Source organism: Hemiscyllium ocellatum, chromosome 35 (genome assembly GCF_020745735.1).
Source record: "Hemiscyllium ocellatum isolate sHemOce1 chromosome 35, sHemOce1.pat.X.cur, whole genome shotgun sequence".
Classification (NCBI taxonomy): Eukaryota; Metazoa; Chordata; class Chondrichthyes; order Orectolobiformes; family Hemiscylliidae; genus Hemiscyllium; species Hemiscyllium ocellatum.
Genome location: NC_083435.1, coordinates 14,444,565 through 14,463,468, shown reverse-complemented (window position 1 = coordinate 14,463,468; position 18,904 = coordinate 14,444,565). Strand labels below are relative to the sequence as shown.

At 49.8% G+C, this 18,904-nt stretch overlaps 9 non-coding genes across 9 annotated transcripts; all 9 read right to left on the bottom strand.

Annotated features, from left to right (window-relative positions):
- Positions 1-1,187: 1,187 nt before the first annotated feature.
- On the bottom strand, positions 1,188-1,259 carry trnad-guc (transfer RNA aspartic acid (anticodon GUC)). The gene has a single exon. It is a non-coding gene; the product is annotated as a tRNA-Asp (tRNA).
- Positions 1,260-3,184: 1,925 nt separating this feature from the next.
- On the bottom strand, positions 3,185-3,256 carry trnad-guc (transfer RNA aspartic acid (anticodon GUC)). The gene has a single exon. It is a non-coding gene; the product is annotated as a tRNA-Asp (tRNA).
- A 1,925-nt stretch (positions 3,257-5,181) lies between these two features.
- trnad-guc (transfer RNA aspartic acid (anticodon GUC)) lies at positions 5,182-5,253 on the bottom strand. The gene has a single exon. It is a non-coding gene; the product is annotated as a tRNA-Asp (tRNA).
- A 1,925-nt stretch (positions 5,254-7,178) lies between these two features.
- Positions 7,179-7,250, bottom strand: trnad-guc (transfer RNA aspartic acid (anticodon GUC)). The gene has a single exon. It is a non-coding gene; the product is annotated as a tRNA-Asp (tRNA).
- Positions 7,251-9,175: 1,925 nt separating this feature from the next.
- Positions 9,176-9,247, bottom strand: trnad-guc (transfer RNA aspartic acid (anticodon GUC)). The gene has a single exon. It is a non-coding gene; the product is annotated as a tRNA-Asp (tRNA).
- A 1,925-nt stretch (positions 9,248-11,172) lies between these two features.
- On the bottom strand, positions 11,173-11,244 carry trnad-guc (transfer RNA aspartic acid (anticodon GUC)). The gene has a single exon. It is a non-coding gene; the product is annotated as a tRNA-Asp (tRNA).
- Positions 11,245-13,169: 1,925 nt separating this feature from the next.
- On the bottom strand, positions 13,170-13,241 carry trnad-guc (transfer RNA aspartic acid (anticodon GUC)). Its single transcript has one exon. It is a non-coding gene; the product is annotated as a tRNA-Asp (tRNA).
- A 1,925-nt stretch (positions 13,242-15,166) lies between these two features.
- On the bottom strand, positions 15,167-15,238 carry trnad-guc (transfer RNA aspartic acid (anticodon GUC)). Its single transcript has one exon. It is a non-coding gene; the product is annotated as a tRNA-Asp (tRNA).
- A 1,926-nt stretch (positions 15,239-17,164) lies between these two features.
- Positions 17,165-17,236, bottom strand: trnad-guc (transfer RNA aspartic acid (anticodon GUC)). The gene has a single exon. It is a non-coding gene; the product is annotated as a tRNA-Asp (tRNA).
- Positions 17,237-18,904: the final 1,668 nt, after the last annotated feature.

The following is an 18,904-nucleotide window of genomic DNA, read 5'->3' as shown; positions in this document are numbered from 1 at the left end:
GCAACTGCACTCCTCACTCGTTCCATTCAGCCCTTCGAGACATCACCACCATTCAAGATCATCATGACTGAACATGCCATTTCAGTGACCACTCCAGCTTCCTCTCCGTACCCCTGGATCACTTTAGCTGCAAGTTCCACGTCCGGCTCGCTATTGAACGTATCTCCCAAACCGTCTTAACCGCATCTTCCTGTGGGAGACAAGTCCACAGGCTCACCACTCTCTGAGAGAAAAATTCTTCCAGAATCGCTTGCCCTTCATTCTGAGACTGTGACCCCTGGTTCTGGACGTCCCCAACATTGGGAACTGGTGAACTTTGAAGGGCTTATGCTCGAAACGTCGAATTCCCTATTCCTGAGATGCTGCCTGGCCTGCTGTGCTTTGACCAGCAACACATTTTCAGCTGGGATCCCTCAGTGCCGAGCATGGATCTGCATGGGTTTCTCTTCAGAAGGGTCGGTGTGGACCTGTCCGTCTGAATGGCCTGCTTCCACACTGTGGTGATTCTATGGTGCCAACAGTGTAGGTTGAGTTCCTGCACGTGCTTTCTCAAGCTTGCCTCTGTGTTGACCTTCATGTTAACCCAGCCACTGGGCTTTGTCCTTCTATCGAGAAGAGCAGACAATGCCACTCAGATGACTTGGACTTTCCACTGTGGGTGTAGTACAGCCTGCCAGCAGCAGGGGACGGTGTTGCGTCACCTTAATCGCAGGATCAGGTCCAAACTCTGAGGGGGAGTGACCCCTTTTTGATTGGAGGGAGGGAGGAAGCGGGGAAACCTGACATTCATTTGTCGCTACCGGTTGCTTAAAGGTTTTCATTTGCACTCCGTTTGCGTGGGAGTTATATGCCCACCGACGGGACGAAGTAACAACAAAATCAGAATGGGAAACAGAAATTGCTGGAGAAAGTCAGCATCTGGAGTGGGGGAAGAAAGCAGTCAACGTTTGTGGTCCAGTGACGCTTCTCCAGAACGGCAGTTTTGATTGGTGGTCAAAAAGCAGGAAGTCTCAAATGGATGAAAGGACAAGTTTGCCAGGGAGAGCAGAATCGAGACTACGACATGTTTGGTTTGTTGGCAAGAGCAGGCCGCTCGGACATGTGAATGCACGCCTTTGGAGCAAACGGGACTTGAATTGGGCACTCCTGCATTGAGATATGGTGCGTGCCTCTCAAAATGCCGCCGACTCCCCGGCGGGGAATTGAACCCCGGTCTCCCGCGTGACAGGCGGGGATACTAACCACTATACTACCGAGGATTGCACGGCTTTGCGCTCTGCGACATGGGTATTAGATAGAATGTGCTTATGTGTAATCTTGATTTGTTGTCAATTTGAGTTTTTCTTTAGATCATCTTCTACCTCTGTGGAGATGATTAAGATATCAGTTATTGTTGTTTTCATGTTTTATTGTGTGAATATCTATCTTTCAAGTAATCCGCCGCTGCTGTAAAACAGCCTTTTCGTTGTGCCCTACCATCTGTGTTAAACTTGGTCCGCTGCTGATCCACGCGCTCTCCCGTTACCTGCTTCTGACAAACTGATTCATACGCTGGCCTGGAATACAGCACAAATCCAGCAGCCTGGCTTCAATTCCCGCTGCCAAATGGACTCAACATGAAAGATTGCCCTTTTCAAGCTCGTCCCCTCAGCTTCAACTCCCACCCATCAATCGCTCCCTCATCAGAGAGCAGTGCTCCTGGAGGACGGTGGTGACTTTACTGCACGCTGCATCAGCTCCACTGTAAACGTCGAAACACTTTGCCAACAATTTCTTGATGTTTATAAAATCGTGAGGACGAACAGTTAATCGCAGGTTTACTTCCAACTCACGTCAGTCTCTGAGCCATGCGTTCAACATGGAAACATAGAAAAGAAGTGCAGGAGTAGGCCATTCAGCCCTTCAAGTCAGGCAGCATCCGAGGAGCAGGAAAATCAGGATGCTGCCTGACTTGCTTTGTTTTTCCAGCACCACTCCAATCGAGACTCTGATTTCCAGCAACTGCACTCCTCACTCGTTCCATTCAGCCCTTCGAGACATCACCACCATTCAAGATCATCATGACTGAACATGCCATTTCAGTGACCACTCCAGCTTCCTCTCCGTACCCCTGGATCACTTTAGCTGCAAGTTCCACGTCCGGCTCGCTATTGAACGTATCTCCCAAACCGTCTTAACCGCATCTTCCTGTGGGAGACAAGTCCACAGGCTCACCACTCTCTGAGAGAAAAATTCTTCCAGAATCGCTTGCCCTTCATTCTGAGACTGTGACCCCTGGTTCTGGACGTCCCCAACATTGGGAACTGGTGAACTTTGAAGGGCTTATGCTCGAAACGTCGAATTCCCTATTCCTGAGATGCTGCCTGGCCTGCTGTGCTTTGACCAGCAACACATTTTCAGCTGGGATCCCTCAGTGCCGAGCATGGATCTGCATGGGTTTCTCTTCAGAAGGGTCGGTGTGGACCTGTCCGTCTGAATGGCCTGCTTCCACACTGTGGTGATTCTATGGTGCCAACAGTGTAGGTTGAGTTCCTGCACGTGCTTTCTCAAGCTTGCCTCTGTGTTGACCTTCATGTTAACCCAGCCACTGGGCTTTGTCCTTCTATCGAGAAGAGCAGACAATGCCACTCAGATGACTTGGACTTTCCACTGTGGGTGTAGTACAGCCTGCCAGCAGCAGGGGACGGTGTTGCGTCACCTTAATCGCAGGATCAGGTCCAAACTCTGAGGGGGAGTGACCCCTTTTTGATTGGAGGGAGGGAGGAAGCGGGGAAACCTGACATTCATTTGTCGCTACCGGTTGCTTAAAGGTTTTCATTTGCACTCCGTTTGCGTGGGAGTTATATGCCCACCGACGGGACGAAGTAACAACAAAATCAGAATGGGAAACAGAAATTGCTGGAGAAAGTCAGCATCTGGAGTGGGGGAAGAAAGCAGTCAACGTTTGTGGTCCAGTGACGCTTCTCCAGAACGGCAGTTTTGATTGGTGGTCAAAAAGCAGGAAGTCTCAAATGGATGAAAGGACAAGTTTGCCAGGGAGAGCAGAATCGAGACTACGACATGTTTGGTTTGTTGGCAAGAGCAGGCCGCTCGGACATGTGAATGCACGCCTTTGGAGCAAACGGGACTTGAATTGGGCACTCCTGCATTGAGATATGGTGCGTGCCTCTCAAAATGCCGCCGACTCCCCGGCGGGGAATTGAACCCCGGTCTCCCGCGTGACAGGCGGGGATACTAACCACTATACTACCGAGGATTGCACGGCTTTGCGCTCTGCGACATGGGTATTAGATAGAATGTGCTTATGTGTAATCTTGATTTGTTGTCAATTTGAGTTTTTCTTTAGATCATCTTCTACCTCTGTGGAGATGATTAAGATATCAGTTATTGTTGTTTTCATGTTTTATTGTGTCAATATCTATCTTTCAAGTAATCCGCCGCTGCTGTAAAACAGCCTTTTCGTTGTGCCCTACCATCTGTGTTAAACTTGGTCCGCTGCTGATCCACGCGCTCTCCCGTTACCTGCTTCTGACAAACTGATTCATACGCTGGCCTGGAATACAGCACAAATCCAGCAGCCTGGCTTCAATTCCCGCTGCCAAATGGACTCAACATGAAAGATTGCCCTTTTCAAGCTCGTCCCCTCAGCTTCAACTCCCACCCATCAATCGCTCCCTCATCAGAGAGCAGTGCTCCTGGAGGACGGTGGTGACTTTACTGCACGCTGCATCAGCTCCACTGTAAACGTCGAAACACTTTGCCAACAATTTCTTGATGTTTATAAAATCGTGAGGACGAACAGTTAATCGCAGGTTTACTTCCAACTCACGTCAGTCTCTGAGCCATGCGTTCAACATGGAAACATAGAAAAGAAGTGCAGGAGTAGGCCATTCAGCCCTTCAAGTCAGGCAGCATCCGAGGAGCAGGAAAATCAGGATGCTGCCTGACTTGCTTTGTTTTTCCAGCACCACTCCAATCGAGACTCTGATTTCCAGCAACTGCACTCCTCACTCGTTCCATTCAGCCCTTCGAGACATCACCACCATTCAAGATCATCATGACTGAACATGCCATTTCAGTGACCACTCCAGCTTCCTCTCCGTACCCCTGGATCACTTTAGCTGCAAGTTCCACGTCCGGCTCGCTATTGAACGTATCTCCCAAACCGTCTTAACCGCATCTTCCTGTGGGAGACAAGTCCACAGGCTCACCACTCTCTGAGAGAAAAATTCTTCCAGAATCGCTTGCCCTTCATTCTGAGACTGTGACCCCTGGTTCTGGACGTCCCCAACATTGGGAACTGGTGAACTTTGAAGGGCTTATGCTCGAAACGTCGAATTCCCTATTCCTGAGATGCTGCCTGGCCTGCTGTGCTTTGACCAGCAACACATTTTCAGCTGGGATCCCTCAGTGCCGAGCATGGATCTGCATGGGTTTCTCTTCAGAAGGGTCGGTGTGGACCTGTCCGTCTGAATGGCCTGCTTCCACACTGTGGTGATTCTATGGTGCCAACAGTGTAGGTTGAGTTCCTGCACGTGCTTTCTCAAGCTTGCCTCTGTGTTGACCTTCATGTTAACCCAGCCACTGGGCTTTGTCCTTCTATCGAGAAGAGCAGACAATGCCACTCAGATGACTTGGACTTTCCACTGTGGGTGTAGTACAGCCTGCCAGCAGCAGGGGACGGTGTTGCGTCACCTTAATCGCAGGATCAGGTCCAAACTCTGAGGGGGAGTGACCCCTTTTTGATTGGAGGGAGGGAGGAAGCGGGGAAACCTGACATTCATTTGTCGCTACCGGTTGCTTAAAGGTTTTCATTTGCACTCCGTTTGCGTGGGAGTTATATGCCCACCGACGGGACGAAGTAACAACAAAATCAGAATGGGAAACAGAAATTGCTGGAGAAAGTCAGCATCTGGAGTGGGGGAAGAAAGCAGTCAACGTTTGTGGTCCAGTGACGCTTCTCCAGAACGGCAGTTTTGATTGGTGGTCAAAAAGCAGGAAGTCTCAAATGGATGAAAGGACAAGTTTGCCAGGGAGAGCAGAATCGAGACTACGACATGTTTGGTTTGTTGGCAAGAGCAGGCCGCTCGGACATGTGAATGCACGCCTTTGGAGCAAACGGGACTTGAATTGGGCACTCCTGCATTGAGATATGGTGCGTGCCTCTCAAAATGCCGCCGACTCCCCGGCGGGGAATTGAACCCCGGTCTCCCGCGTGACAGGCGGGGATACTAACCACTATACTACCGAGGATTGCACGGCTTTGCGCTCTGCGACATGGGTATTAGATAGAATGTGCTTATGTGTAATCTTGATTTGTTGTCAATTTGAGTTTTTCTTTAGATCATCTTCTACCTCTGTGGAGATGATTAAGATATCAGTTATTGTTGTTTTCATGTTTTATTGTGTCAATATCTATCTTTCAAGTAATCCGCCGCTGCTGTAAAACAGCCTTTTCGTTGTGCCCTACCATCTGTGTTAAACTTGGTCCGCTGCTGATCCACGCGCTCTCCCGTTACCTGCTTCTGACAAACTGATTCATACGCTGGCCTGGAATACAGCACAAATCCAGCAGCCTGGCTTCAATTCCCGCTGCCAAATGGACTCAACATGAAAGATTGCCCTTTTCAAGCTCGTCCCCTCAGCTTCAACTCCCACCCATCAATCGCTCCCTCATCAGAGAGCAGTGCTCCTGGAGGACGGTGGTGACTTTACTGCACGCTGCATCAGCTCCACTGTAAACGTCGAAACACTTTGCCAACAATTTCTTGATGTTTATAAAATCGTGAGGACGAACAGTTAATCGCAGGTTTACTTCCAACTCACGTCAGTCTCTGAGCCATGCGTTCAACATGGAAACATAGAAAAGAAGTGCAGGAGTAGGCCATTCAGCCCTTCAAGTCAGGCAGCATCCGAGGAGCAGGAAAATCAGGATGCTGCCTGACTTGCTTTGTTTTTCCAGCACCACTCCAATCGAGACTCTGATTTCCAGCAACTGCACTCCTCACTCGTTCCATTCAGCCCTTCGAGACATCACCACCATTCAAGATCATCATGACTGAACATGCCATTTCAGTGACCACTCCAGCTTCCTCTCCGTACCCCTGGATCACTTTAGCTGCAAGTTCCACGTCCGGCTCGCTATTGAACGTATCTCCCAAACCGTCTTAACCGCATCTTCCTGTGGGAGACAAGTCCACAGGCTCACCACTCTCTGAGAGAAAAATTCTTCCAGAATCGCTTGCCCTTCATTCTGAGACTGTGACCCCTGGTTCTGGACGTCCCCAACATTGGGAACTGGTGAACTTTGAAGGGCTTATGCTCGAAACGTCGAATTCCCTATTCCTGAGATGCTGCCTGGCCTGCTGTGCTTTGACCAGCAACACATTTTCAGCTGGGATCCCTCAGTGCCGAGCATGGATCTGCATGGGTTTCTCTTCAGAAGGGTCGGTGTGGACCTGTCCGTCTGAATGGCCTGCTTCCACACTGTGGTGATTCTATGGTGCCAACAGTGTAGGTTGAGTTCCTGCACGTGCTTTCTCAAGCTTGCCTCTGTGTTGACCTTCATGTTAACCCAGCCACTGGGCTTTGTCCTTCTATCGAGAAGAGCAGACAATGCCACTCAGATGACTTGGACTTTCCACTGTGGGTGTAGTACAGCCTGCCAGCAGCAGGGGACGGTGTTGCGTCACCTTAATCGCAGGATCAGGTCCAAACTCTGAGGGGGAGTGACCCCTTTTTGATTGGAGGGAGGGAGGAAGCGGGGAAACCTGACATTCATTTGTCGCTACCGGTTGCTTAAAGGTTTTCATTTGCACTCCGTTTGCGTGGGAGTTATATGCCCACCGACGGGACGAAGTAACAACAAAATCAGAATGGGAAACAGAAATTGCTGGAGAAAGTCAGCATCTGGAGTGGGGGAAGAAAGCAGTCAACGTTTGTGGTCCAGTGACGCTTCTCCAGAACGGCAGTTTTGATTGGTGGTCAAAAAGCAGGAAGTCTCAAATGGATGAAAGGACAAGTTTGCCAGGGAGAGCAGAATCGAGACTACGACATGTTTGGTTTGTTGGCAAGAGCAGGCCGCTCGGACATGTGAATGCACGCCTTTGGAGCAAACGGGACTTGAATTGGGCACTCCTGCATTGAGATATGGTGCGTGCCTCTCAAAATGCCGCCGACTCCCCGGCGGGGAATTGAACCCCGGTCTCCCGCGTGACAGGCGGGGATACTAACCACTATACTACCGAGGATTGCACGGCTTTGCGCTCTGCGACATGGGTATTAGATAGAATGTGCTTATGTGTAATCTTGATTTGTTGTCAATTTGAGTTTTTCTTTAGATCATCTTCTACCTCTGTGGAGATGATTAAGATATCAGTTATTGTTGTTTTCATGTTTTATTGTGTCAATATCTATCTTTCAAGTAATCCGCCGCTGCTGTAAAACAGCCTTTTCGTTGTGCCCTACCATCTGTGTTAAACTTGGTCCGCTGCTGATCCACGCGCTCTCCCGTTACCTGCTTCTGACAAACTGATTCATACGCTGGCCTGGAATACAGCACAAATCCAGCAGCCTGGCTTCAATTCCCGCTGCCAAATGGACTCAACATGAAAGATTGCCCTTTTCAAGCTCGTCCCCTCAGCTTCAACTCCCACCCATCAATCGCTCCCTCATCAGAGAGCAGTGCTCCTGGAGGACGGTGGTGACTTTACTGCACGCTGCATCAGCTCCACTGTAAACGTCGAAACACTTTGCCAACAATTTCTTGATGTTTATAAAATCGTGAGGACGAACAGTTAATCGCAGGTTTACTTCCAACTCACGTCAGTCTCTGAGCCATGCGTTCAACATGGAAACATAGAAAAGAAGTGCAGGAGTAGGCCATTCAGCCCTTCAAGTCAGGCAGCATCCGAGGAGCAGGAAAATCAGGATGCTGCCTGACTTGCTTTGTTTTTCCAGCACCACTCCAATCGAGACTCTGATTTCCAGCAACTGCACTCCTCACTCGTTCCATTCAGCCCTTCGAGACATCACCACCATTCAAGATCATCATGACTGAACATGCCATTTCAGTGACCACTCCAGCTTCCTCTCCGTACCCCTGGATCACTTTAGCTGCAAGTTCCACGTCCGGCTCGCTATTGAACGTATCTCCCAAACCGTCTTAACCGCATCTTCCTGTGGGAGACAAGTCCACAGGCTCACCACTCTCTGAGAGAAAAATTCTTCCAGAATCGCTTGCCCTTCATTCTGAGACTGTGACCCCTGGTTCTGGACGTCCCCAACATTGGGAACTGGTGAACTTTGAAGGGCTTATGCTCGAAACGTCGAATTCCCTATTCCTGAGATGCTGCCTGGCCTGCTGTGCTTTGACCAGCAACACATTTTCAGCTGGGATCCCTCAGTGCCGAGCATGGATCTGCATGGGTTTCTCTTCAGAAGGGTCGGTGTGGACCTGTCCGTCTGAATGGCCTGCTTCCACACTGTGGTGATTCTATGGTGCCAACAGTGTAGGTGGAGTTCCTGCACGTGCTTTCTCAAGCTTGCCTCTGTGTTGACCTTCATGTTAACCCAGCCACTGGGCTTTGTCCTTCTATCGAGAAGAGCAGACAATGCCACTCAGATGACTTGGACTTTCCACTGTGGGTGTAGTACAGCCTGCCAGCAGCAGGGGACGGTGTTGCGTCACCTTAATCGCAGGATCAGGTCCAAACTCTGAGGGGGAGTGACCCCTTTTTGATTGGAGGGAGGGAGGAAGCGGGGAAACCTGACATTCATTTGTCGCTACCGGTTGCTTAAAGGTTTTCATTTGCACTCCGTTTGCGTGGGAGTTATATGCCCACCGACGGGACGAAGTAACAACAAAATCAGAATGGGAAACAGAAATTGCTGGAGAAAGTCAGCATCTGGAGTGGGGGAAGAAAGCAGTCAACGTTTGTGGTCCAGTGACGCTTCTCCAGAACGGCAGTTTTGATTGGTGGTCAAAAAGCAGGAAGTCTCAAATGGATGAAAGGACAAGTTTGCCAGGGAGAGCAGAATCGAGACTACGACATGTTTGGTTTGTTGGCAAGAGCAGGCCGCTCGGACATGTGAATGCACGCCTTTGGAGCAAACGGGACTTGAATTGGGCACTCCTGCATTGAGATATGGTGCGTGCCTCTCAAAATGCCGCCGACTCCCCGGCGGGGAATTGAACCCCGGTCTCCCGCGTGACAGGCGGGGATACTAACCACTATACTACCGAGGATTGCACGGCTTTGCGCTCTGCGACATGGGTATTAGATAGAATGTGCTTATGTGTAATCTTGATTTGTTGTCAATTTGAGTTTTTCTTTAGATCATCTTCTACCTCTGTGGAGATGATTAAGATATCAGTTATTGTTGTTTTCATGTTTTATTGTGTCAATATCTATCTTTCAAGTAATCCGCCGCTGCTGTAAAACAGCCTTTTCGTTGTGCCCTACCATCTGTGTTAAACTTGGTCCGCTGCTGATCCACGCGCTCTCCCGTTACCTGCTTCTGACAAACTGATTCATACGCTGGCCTGGAATACAGCACAAATCCAGCAGCCTGGCTTCAATTCCCGCTGCCAAATGGACTCAACATGAAAGATTGCCCTTTTCAAGCTCGTCCCCTCAGCTTCAACTCCCACCCATCAATCGCTCCCTCATCAGAGAGCAGTGCTCCTGGAGGACGGTGGTGACTTTACTGCACGCTGCATCAGCTCCACTGTAAACGTCGAAACACTTTGCCAACAATTTCTTGATGTTTATAAAATCGTGAGGACGAACAGTTAATCGCAGGTTTACTTCCAACTCACGTCAGTCTCTGAGCCATGCGTTCAACATGGAAACATAGAAAAGAAGTGCAGGAGTAGGCCATTCAGCCCTTCAAGTCAGGCAGCATCCGAGGAGCAGGAAAATCAGGATGCTGCCTGACTTGCTTTGTTTTTCCAGCACCACTCCAATCGAGACTCTGATTTCCAGCAACTGCACTCCTCACTCGTTCCATTCAGCCCTTCGAGACATCACCACCATTCAAGATCATCATGACTGAACATGCCATTTCAGTGACCACTCCAGCTTCCTCTCCGTACCCCTGGATCACTTTAGCTGCAAGTTCCACGTCCGGCTCGCTATTGAACGTATCTCCCAAACCGTCTTAACCGCATCTTCCTGTGGGAGACAAGTCCACAGGCTCACCACTCTCTGAGAGAAAAATTCTTCCAGAATCGCTTGCCCTTCATTCTGAGACTGTGACCCCTGGTTCTGGACGTCCCCAACATTGGGAACTGGTGAACTTTGAAGGGCTTATGCTCGAAACGTCGAATTCCCTATTCCTGAGATGCTGCCTGGCCTGCTGTGCTTTGACCAGCAACACATTTTCAGCTGGGATCCCTCAGTGCCGAGCATGGATCTGCATGGGTTTCTCTTCAGAAGGGTCGGTGTGGACCTGTCCGTCTGAATGGCCTGCTTCCACACTGTGGTGATTCTATGGTGCCAACAGTGTAGGTGGAGTTCCTGCACGTGCTTTCTCAAGCTTGCCTCTGTGTTGACCTTCATGTTAACCCAGCCACTGGGCTTTGTCCTTCTATCGAGAAGAGCAGACAATGCCACTCAGATGACTTGGACTTTCCACTGTGGGTGTAGTACAGCCTGCCAGCAGCAGGGGACGGTGTTGCGTCACCTTAATCGCAGGATCAGGTCCAAACTCTGAGGGGGAGTGACCCCTTTTTGATTGGAGGGAGGGAGGAAGCGGGGAAACCTGACATTCATTTGTCGCTACCGGTTGCTTAAAGGTTTTCATTTGCACTCCGTTTGCGTGGGAGTTATATGCCCACCGACGGGACGAAGTAACAACAAAATCAGAATGGGAAACAGAAATTGCTGGAGAAAGTCAGCATCTGGAGTGGGGGAAGAAAGCAGTCAACGTTTGTGGTCCAGTGACGCTTCTCCAGAACGGCAGTTTTGATTGGTGGTCAAAAAGCAGGAAGTCTCAAATGGATGAAAGGACAAGTTTGCCAGGGAGAGCAGAATCGAGACTACGACATGTTTGGTTTGTTGGCAAGAGCAGGCCGCTCGGACATGTGAATGCACGCCTTTGGAGCAAACGGGACTTGAATTGGGCACTCCTGCATTGAGATATGGTGCGTGCCTCTCAAAATGCCGCCGACTCCCCGGCGGGGAATTGAACCCCGGTCTCCCGCGTGACAGGCGGGGATACTAACCACTATACTACCGAGGATTGCACGGCTTTGCGCTCTGCGACATGGGTATTAGATAGAATGTGCTTATGTGTAATCTTGATTTGTTGTCAATTTGAGTTTTTCTTTAGATCATCTTCTACCTCTGTGGAGATGATTAAGATATCAGTTATTGTTGTTTTCATGTTTTATTGTGTGAATATCTATCTTTCAAGTAATCCGCCGCTGCTGTAAAACAGCCTTTTCGTTGTGCCCTACCATCTGTGTTAAACTTGGTCCGCTGCTGATCCACGCGCTCTCCCGTTACCTGCTTCTGACAAACTGATTCATACGCTGGCCTGGAATACAGCACAAATCCAGCAGCCTGGCTTCAATTCCCGCTGCCAAATGGACTCAACATGAAAGATTGCCCTTTTCAAGCTCGTCCCCTCAGCTTCAACTCCCACCCATCAATCGCTCCCTCATCAGAGAGCAGTGCTCCTGGAGGACGGTGGTGACTTTACTGCACGCTGCATCAGCTCCACTGTAAACGTCGAAACACTTTGCCAACAATTTCTTGATGTTTATAAAATCGTGAGGACGAACAGTTAATCGCAGGTTTACTTCCAACTCACGTCAGTCTCTGAGCCATGCGTTCAACATGGAAACATAGAAAAGAAGTGCAGGAGTAGGCCATTCAGCCCTTCAAGTCAGGCAGCATCCGAGGAGCAGGAAAATCAGGATGCTGCCTGACTTGCTTTGTTTTTCCAGCACCACTCCAATCGAGACTCTGATTTCCAGCAACTGCACTCCTCACTCGTTCCATTCAGCCCTTCGAGACATCACCACCATTCAAGATCATCATGACTGAACATGCCATTTCAGTGACCACTCCAGCTTCCTCTCCGTACCCCTGGATCACTTTAGCTGCAAGTTCCACGTCCGGCTCGCTATTGAACGTATCTCCCAAACCGTCTTAACCGCATCTTCCTGTGGGAGACAAGTCCACAGGCTCACCACTCTCTGAGAGAAAAATTCTTCCAGAATCGCTTGCCCTTCATTCTGAGACTGTGACCCCTGGTTCTGGACGTCCCCAACATTGGGAACTGGTGAACTTTGAAGGGCTTATGCTCGAAACGTCGAATTCCCTATTCCTGAGATGCTGCCTGGCCTGCTGTGCTTTGACCAGCAACACATTTTCAGCTGGGATCCCTCAGTGCCGAGCATGGATCTGCATGGGTTTCTCTTCAGAAGGGTCGGTGTGGACCTGTCCGTCTGAATGGCCTGCTTCCACACTGTGGTGATTCTATGGTGCCAACAGTGTAGGTGGAGTTCCTGCACGTGCTTTCTCAAGCTTGCCTCTGTGTTGACCTTCATGTTAACCCAGCCACTGGGCTTTGTCCTTCTATCGAGAAGAGCAGACAATGCCACTCAGATGACTTGGACTTTCCACTGTGGGTGTAGTACAGCCTGCCAGCAGCAGGGGACGGTGTTGCGTCACCTTAATCGCAGGATCAGGTCCAAACTCTGAGGGGGAGTGACCCCTTTTTGATTGGAGGGAGGGAGGAAGCGGGGAAACCTGACATTCATTTGTCGCTACCGGTTGCTTAAAGGTTTTCATTTGCACTCCGTTTGCGTGGGAGTTATATGCCCACCGACGGGACGAAGTAACAACAAAATCAGAATGGGAAACAGAAATTGCTGGAGAAAGTCAGCATCTGGAGTGGGGGAAGAAAGCAGTCAACGTTTGTGGTCCAGTGACGCTTCTCCAGAACGGCAGTTTTGATTGGTGGTCAAAAAGCAGGAAGTCTCAAATGGATGAAAGGACAAGTTTGCCAGGGAGAGCAGAATCGAGACTACGACATGTTTGGTTTGTTGGCAAGAGCAGGCCGCTCGGACATGTGAATGCACGCCTTTGGAGCAAACGGGACTTGAATTGGGCACTCCTGCATTGAGATATGGTGCGTGCCTCTCAAAATGCCGCCGACTCCCCGGCGGGGAATTGAACCCCGGTCTCCCGCGTGACAGGCGGGGATACTAACCACTATACTACCGAGGATTGCACGGCTTTGCGCTCTGCGACATGGGTATTAGATAGAATGTGCTTATGTGTAATCTTGATTTGTTGTCAATTTGAGTTTTTCTTTAGATCATCTTCTACCTCTGTGGAGATGATTAAGATATCAGTTATTGTTGTTTTCATGTTTTATTGTGTGAATATCTATCTTTCAAGTAATCCGCCGCTGCTGTAAAACAGCCTTTTCGTTGTGCCCTACCATCTGTGTTAAACTTGGTCCGCTGCTGATCCACGCGCTCTCCCGTTACCTGCTTCTGACAAACTGATTCATACGCTGGCCTGGAATACAGCACAAATCCAGCAGCCTGGCTTCAATTCCCGCTGCCAAATGGACTCAACATGAAAGATTGCCCTTTTCAAGCTCGTCCCCTCAGCTTCAACTCCCACCCATCAATCGCTCCCTCATCAGAGAGCAGTGCTCCTGGAGGACGGTGGTGACTTTACTGCACGCTGCATCAGCTCCACTGTAAACGTCGAAACACTTTGCCAACAATTTCTTGATGTTTATAAAATCGTGAGGACGAACAGTTAATCGCAGGTTTACTTCCAACTCACGTCAGTCTCTGAGCCATGCGTTCAACATGGAAACATAGAAAAGAAGTGCAGGAGTAGGCCATTCAGCCCTTCAAGTCAGGCAGCATCCGAGGAGCAGGAAAATCAGGATGCTGCCTGACTTGCTTTGTTTTTCCAGCACCACTCCAATCGAGACTCTGATTTCCAGCAACTGCACTCCTCACTCGTTCCATTCAGCCCTTCGAGACATCACCACCATTCAAGATCATCATGACTGAACATGCCATTTCAGTGACCACTCCAGCTTCCTCTCCGTACCCCTGGATCACTTTAGCTGCAAGTTCCACGTCCGGCTCGCTATTGAACGTATCTCCCAAACCGTCTTAACCGCATCTTCCTGTGGGAGACAAGTCCACAGGCTCACCACTCTCTGAGAGAAAAATTCTTCCAGAATCGCTTGCCCTTCATTCTGAGACTGTGACCCCTGGTTCTGGACGTCCCCAACATTGGGAACTGGTGAACTTTGAAGGGCTTATGCTCGAAACGTCGAATTCCCTATTCCTGAGATGCTGCCTGGCCTGCTGTGCTTTGACCAGCAACACATTTTCAGCTGGGATCCCTCAGTGCCGAGCATGGATCTGCATGGGTTTCTCTTCAGAAGGGTCGGTGTGGACCTGTCCGTCTGAATGGCCTGCTTCCACACTGTGGTGATTCTATGGTGCCAACAGTGTAGGTGGAGTTCCTGCACGTGCTTTCTCAAGCTTGCCTCTGTGTTGACCTTCATGTTAACCCAGCCACTGGGCTTTGTCCTTCTATCGAGAAGAGCAGACAATGCCACTCAGATGACTTGGACTTTCCACTGTGGGTGTAGTACAGCCTGCCAGCAGCAGGGGACGGTGTTGCGTCACCTTAATCGCAGGATCAGGTCCAAACTCTGAGGGGGAGTGACCCCTTTTTGATTGGAGGGAGGGAGGAAGCGGGGAAACCTGACATTCATTTGTCGCTACCGGTTGCTTAAAGGTTTTCATTTGCACTCCGTTTGCGTGGGAGTTATATGCCCACCGACGGGACGAAGTAACAACAAAATCAGAATGGGAAACAGAAATTGCTGGAGAAAGTCAGCATCTGGAGTGGGGGAAGAAAGCAGTCAACGTTTGTGGTCCAGTGACGCTTCTCCAGAACGGCAGTTTTGATTGGTGGTCAAAAAGCAGGAAGTCTCAAATGGATGAAAGGACAAGTTTGCCAGGGAGAGCAGAATCGAGACTACGGCATGTTTGGTTTGTTGGCAAGAGCAGGCCGCTCGGACATGTGAATGCACGCCTTTGGAGCAAACGGGACTTGAATTGGGCACTCCTGCATTGAGATATGGTGCGTGCCTCTCAAAATGCCGCCGACTCCCCGGCGGGGAATTGAACCCCGGTCTCCCGCGTGACAGGCGGGGATACTAACCACTATACTACCGAGGATTGCACGGCTTTGCGCTCTGCGACATGGGTATTAGATAGAATGTGCTTATGTGTAATCTTGATTTGTTGTCAATTTGAGTTTTTCTTTAGATCATCTTCTACCTCTGTGGAGATGATTAAGATATCAGTTATTGTTGTTTTCATGTTTTATTCTGTGAATATCTATCTTTCAAGTAATCCGCCGCTGCTGTAAAACAGCCTTTTCGGTTGTGCCCTACCATCTGTGTTAAACTTGGTCCGCTGCTGATCCACGCGCTCTCCCGTTACCTGCTTCTGACAAACTGATTCATACGCTGGCCTGGAATACAGCACAAATCCAGCAGCCTGGCTTCAATTCCCGCTGCCAAATGGACTCAACATGAAAGATTGCCCTTTTCAAGCTCGTCCCCTCAGCTTCAACTCCCACCCATCAATCGCTCCCTCATCAGAGAGCAGTGCTCCTGGAGGACGGTGGTGACTTTACTGCACGCTGCATCAGCTCCACTGTAAACGTCGAAACACTTTGCCAACAATTTCTTGATGTTTATAAAATCGTGAGGACGAACAGTTAATCGCAGGTTTACTTCCAACTCACGTCAGTCTCTGAGCCATGCGTTCAACATGGAAACATAGAAAAGAAGTGCAGGAGTAGGCCATTCAGCCCTTCAAGTCAGGCAGCATCCGAGGAGCAGGAAAATCAGGATGCTGCCTGACTTGCTTTGTTTTTCCAGCACCACTCCAATCGAGACTCTGATTTCCAGCAACTGCACTCCTCACTCGTTCCATTCAGCCCTTCGAGATCATCACCACCATTCAAGATCATCATGACTGAACATGCCATTTCAGTGACCACTCCAGCTTCCTCTCCGTACCCCTGGATCACTTTAGCTGCAAGTTCCACGTCCGGCTCGCTATTGAACGTATCTCCCAAACCGTCTTAACCGCATCTTCCTGTGGGAGACAAGTCCACAGGCTCACCACTCTCTGAGAGAAAAATTCTTCCAGAATCGCTTGCCCTTCATTCTGAGACTGTGACCCCTGGTGGTTTGGACGTCCCCAACATTGGGAACTGGTGAACTTTGAAGGGCTTATGCTCGAAACGTCGAATTCCCTATTCCTGAGATGCTGCCTGGCCTGCTGTGCTTTGACCAGCACACATTTTCAGCTGGGATCCCTCAGTGCCGAGCATGGATCTGCATGGGTTTCTCTTCAGAAGGGTCGGTGTGGACCTGTCCGTCTGAATGGCCTGCTTCCACACTGTGGTGATTCTATGGTGCCAACAGTGTAGGTGGAGTTCCTGCACGTGCTTTCTCAAGCTTGCCTCTGTGTTGACCTTCATGTTAACCCAGCCACTGGGCTTTGTCCTTCTATCGAGAAGAGCAGACAATGCCACTCAGATGACTTGGACTTTCCACTGTGGGTGTAGTACAGCCTGCCAGCAGCAGGGGACGGTGTTGCGTCACCTTAATCGCAGGATCAGGTCCAAACTCTGAGGGGGAGTGACCCTTTTTGATTGGAGGGAGGGAGGAAAGCGGGGAACCTGACATTCATTTGTCGCTACCGGTTGCTTAAAGGTTTTCATTTGCACTCCGTTTGCGTGGGAGTTATATGCCCACCGACGGGACGAAGTAACAACAAAATCAGAATGGGAAACAGAAATTGCTGGAGAAAGTCAGCATCTGGAGTGGGGGAAGAAAGCAGTCAACGTTTGTGGTCCAGTGACGCTTCTCCAGAACGGCAGTTTTGATTGGTGGTCAAAAAGCAGGAAGTCTCAAATGGATGAAAGGACAAGTTTGCCAGGGAGAGCAGAATCGAGACTACGACATGTTTGGTTTGTTGGCAAGAGCAGGCCGCTCGGACATGTGAATGCACGCCTTTGGAGCAAACGGGACTTGAATTGGGCACTCCTGCATTGAGATATGGTGCGTGCTCTCAAAATGCCGCCGACTCCCCGGCGGGGAATTGAACCCCGGTCTCCCGCGTGACAGGCGGGGATACTAACCACTATACTACCGAGGATTGCACGGCTTTGCGCTCTGCGACATGGGTATTAGATAGAATGTGCTTATGTGTAATCTTGATTTGTTGTCAATTTGAGTTTTTCTTTAGATCATCTTCTACCTCTGTGGAGATGATTAAGATATCAGTTATTGTTGTTTTCATGTTTTATTCTGTGAATATCTATCTTTCAAGTAATCCGCCGCTGCTGTAAAACAGCCTTTTCGTTGTGCCCTACCATCTGTGTTAAACTTGGTCCGCTGCTGATCCACGCGCTCTCCCGTTACCTGCTTCTGACAAACTGATTCATACGCTGGCCTGGAATACAGCACAAATCCAGCAGCCTGGCTTCAATTCCCGCTGCCAAATGGACTCAACATGAAAGATTGCCCTTTTCAAGCTCGTCCCCTCAGCTTCAACTCCCACCCATCAATCGCTCCCTCATCAGAGAGCAGTGCTCCTGGAGGACGGTGGTGACTTTACTGCACGCTGCATCAGCTCCACTGTAAACGTCGAAACACTTTGCCAACAATTTCTTGATGTTTATAAAATCATGAGGACGAACAGTTAATCGCAGGTTTACTTCCAACTCACGTCAGTCTCTGAGCCATGCGTTCAACATGGAAACATAGAAAAGAAGTGCAGGAGTAGGCCATTCAGCCCTTCAAGTCAGGCAGCATCCGAGGAGCAGGAAAATCAGGATGCTGCCTGACTTGCTTTGTTTTTCCAGCACCACTCCAATCGAGACTCTGATTTCCAGCAACTGCACTCCTCACTCGTTCCATTCAGCCCTTCGAGACATCACCACCATTCAAGATCATCATGACTGAACATGCCATTTCAGTGACCACTCCAGCTTCCTCTCCGTACCCCTGGATCACTTTAGCTGCAAGTTCCACGTCCGGCTCGCTATTGAACGTATCTCCCAAACCGTCTTAACCGCATCTTCCTGTGGGAGACAAGTCCACAGGCTCACCACTCTCTGAGAGAAAAATTCTTCCAGAATCGCTTGCCCTTCATTCTGAGACTGTGACCCCTGGTTCTGGACGTCCCCAACATTGGGAACTGGTGAACTTTGAAGGGCTTATGCTCGAAACGTCGAATTCCCTATTCCTGAGATGCTGCCTGGCCTGCTGTGCTTTGACCAGCAACACATTTTCAGCTGGGATCCCTCAGTGCCGAGCATGGATCTGCATGGGTTTCTCTTCAGAAGGGTCGGTGTGGACCTGTCCGTCTGAATGGCCTGCTTCCACACTGTGGTGATTCTATGGTGCCAACAGTGTAGGTGGAGTTCCTGCACGTGCTTTCTCAAGCTTGCCTCTGTGTTGACCTTCATGTTAACCCAGCCACTGGGCTTTGTCCTTCTATCGAGAAGAGCAGACAATGCCACTCAGATGACTTGGACTTTCCACTGTGGGTGTAGTACAGCCTGCCAGCAGCAGGGGACGGTGTTGCGTCACCTTAATCGCAGGATCAGGTCCAAACTCTGAGGGGGAGTGACCCCTTTTTGATTGGAGGGAGGGAGGAAGCGGGGAAACCTGACATTCATTTGTCGCTACCGGTTGCTTAAAGGTTTTCATTTGCACTCCGTTTGCGTGGGAGTTATATGCCCACCGACGGGACGAAGTAACAACAAAATCAGAATGGGAAACAGAAATTGCTGGAGAAAGTCAGCATCTGGAGTGGGGG